Consider the following 3,619-nt stretch of genomic DNA (forward strand, 5'->3'; position numbering starts at 1 on the left):
CGTTCATCTTAATAGACAGTAGGACAGTAGTGATTCAAAAATATTAAGGTGGAAGGTTTAAATTTAAAAAATATAGATAGGTAGGTACATATTAAAATATTTTCACGTTGTACCATATTAAAAAAACAGTTACCGGGGTATGGTTCTCATAAGTCAGAGACAACAATATAGGTAATTATTTTATTTCAAAGAAACTCAAAGCAACATAAGATGTTTACGTACCTATATTATCCTCAATTATTAAAAAAAAAATATATTATTGCGTATACATTACGTGCTTATGTGAAAACATTTGTATATACATTTTATATATTTTTACATATTTTATATTTCCTGCGTACGTAACTGTCGCAACATTCGAAATGCCTAAAACAATCTGTTAGGTAGGTATAATTTGCGATATGACACGCCTACATGGGTACCGCACGGTTTCAAGTTTAAAACCGTTTTATACAAATTTCATAACGCGATAATAGGTTTTTCGTTTCCAAAAGTCTTAGACGATGACGGTGACAAAATAATAGGTATTATTATTATAAAGGGCAATACATAAAATACGTCTTCTGGATTTTTATGTTATTGAATAGGAAAAAAACACCTCGATATTGTAGTGTGATAAGATGATAACACCGATGTTGATTATGCCGTTGGCCTGCGTTCAATACGTTAGTATTAGTAGTCTAGTATATAGTGCTTCTTAAACTTTTTTGTCAAGGAGCCACCTAAATTTAATGTAAAACTGTCAAGGCCCAAAGGCCCCCTTAATTAAGATCATTAATTTTTTTTTCTTAATTTTATACTAAAATTACATTTACTATTTCAAACAGATAAACTATTGACAGTGATATTGTTGGTTATTTAATAACTAAATAACCTATCATCCCACTTAATTTTAAGTCAAAAATAATTAAGGTTTTTTTTTTTTTTAAATGCTGAATGTGAATATTATGTATTTGGATTTATAAGAAAGTTTGTTTTACATCGTGTTGAATCGGTTAGACCTTATTTTTCATATCTTAAATCGCAGTTACTCAATTTTATATTATTAAGCCACTGAAAATATTTCAAATAATTTATTGCAGTTAAAAACGTAAAATGTGAAGTATCTAGATAGTAATTGAAAATATATTTTTACAGCGCCGTTTTGGTAGGTACCTATGTATAAGTTTACGTACTTTTATATCGACCTAATCGCTTCAAACTGTTAATGAAACTCGTATGTTTATTTATACATACATATACACAGCGATTTAATATTGTCATAAACTTTGACAGTTTCACGAGATTAGTTTCCACCATATTACAAGTATATGTTCATATTGCATTTACTATACTGATAATATTAAACATTGAATGTCAAACCTAATGCGATTATAATATTTCATAGTGGTGTATACCAATACCGATGGCTTAACCAAATGTTTAAAATTTTGTCAAACATTTTCTGAATATTGGAAACTGAAAGATCAGAAATCAATATGATATTATATTATACAATTCAAGTGACTAAACTGCTGGGTAGTAACGTAATGAAAGTAACGCTTTACTGTAACGAGTAACGACGTTAGTTAGTTTGTAGAGCTTCGTTACGTAATTTCGTTTGAATTGTTTGCTAATAACGATAACCTAACGGAAATTCCTTTTTAATTCAAGGCTGAGCATTAATATGTTAAAAATGTTAGTTAATTTCAACTTGATAATTTAAGTTACCAGTTTGGTGTGTTAATTAACTTCACTCATTTGTATCTACGTATCTCATTTGTATATTTTTTAAGCTATGTCGTACCTATATTAATTTGACTATCGTTTCTTGTCACATGACGGTTGATGACTGTTTTATTTTATTTTTTTGTAATATGAAAGTAATAAGTATGTAGTTACTTTTCCAATAAAAATAATGTAATTTTTATTCGAGTATAACGAGAACGGTAACTTGATTACTTTTGGAAAGTAACATACCCAACACGTCAAACCATGCACGCTTCCGAAATCGATTTGTAATTATTTTTGCAGTTCATACCGACCAAATATGATTTTTACAGTGATAATATTATATAAATATAAGTTTCAGATGATTAATTTGTTAGCACTATATAATTATAACAATGTACGCCGAGGTGTTAAAATATAATTTGAAACATGACACGCACACCTGTAAAAATCAGTTTTTTTACTAACCTAACCAGCACCAAATATGCCAAAGAAGACCACCAGGTTTCCAGGTTAACACGGAAAAACTGGAAAATACGGTAGTTTATTTGTGATGAATAAAAATTACAGCGCATATCCGTCTGGTAAATTACGATCGAGAATCCTATTTTTCCCAATGTTGCCAAATTTAATCGTGTTTATAACATAAAGCATAAAGTAAAGAGCCTAGATAATAATATACAATATATTATAAATAAGGCTAGCATAAAGTATTTGCTACATTGGTGTATAACTTACTGTACGCGTTAAAGTGTGTTTTCCATATTTTGTATCATCATAGTTATATACTGTAGTTTACAGATTTCAATTAAAATACTTTTAAGTTTTAATTATAGCTTACATAATATAAAATTTCTCTCTTAAACCCGTATACAAATAAAATATTTAGATACATCATTATTTTTCTTGAATAACTTAACAAAAATAATTAATCAACTTGTATCTTAATAGTAACTAAATTACTGATTAATGTGACTATAAGTTGTAACTAGTTTCAAATAATAGAGTAGCTGCCCATCCCTTATTTTGTTATACATCAGAAAAGCAAATAAGAGGAATTATTTTTATAAATTGATAAACGTTGACTTTGGACATGCGTCTCGGACAAAAAGCAATTTTCGGTATTAAATATTTTAGCCAATTAGTACGTTATTTTGGTACATATCTCGGGTCAGTGGTGAGTTATTTGTGAAACATTAGGTGGGCTGAATCGTTTGATTAAAACGGTACAACTTGCTCAATCGTTCGATAGCCTGCCCACCTACCATATTATATAGGTACTTAACAACTAGATTTTTTTTTTAGTAGTACGCTTGTCCAGATATTGTAACATCTCACATCCGTTAGATCATTATAAATATAATTCTAAAATCACTTAGCTATATGAGACTGTATGCCAACTACTGAAGTTAAGAAAAATACTCAATGTTCTAGTTCCGCCTAAATACGTGTAAAATCATAAATAATAATACATTAATAATAATAATAATATAATATTATGTAACATTTGTCAAGCCATATCTGCGCTTCAGTGGCGTTGTATGTATCATGTGGTGTTTGACGAATTTGAACTCAGCATTTCTGGATGGTAGACGAAATCTTGGCGTTAAACTTTTATCCCCTGCCACTAAAACTCGTGCGTTTTCGTCAACCGACAGTTAATATCTACTTTTATATACTATGACTATTCGTTCGAGCCCTACACGTACGTATAAGGTTTTCACACACACAATACCCAAATGTTATATGGAAAGTTAGCAATTGCAAAAAATCGCGCGCACCTGTTTGCATTCTTTCTCCGGAAAACGAGACGCAAAAAAATGTTTCTGATCTTGGAGCTCAACAAACCAGAACGGGGACATCACCACTAGCTTAATATGTAAATGGTGTGTTAACTTTATAAAAATAG

This window comes from Metopolophium dirhodum, chromosome 1 (genome assembly GCF_019925205.1).
Source record: "Metopolophium dirhodum isolate CAU chromosome 1, ASM1992520v1, whole genome shotgun sequence".
Lineage (NCBI taxonomy): Eukaryota > Metazoa > Arthropoda > Insecta > Hemiptera > Aphididae > Metopolophium > Metopolophium dirhodum.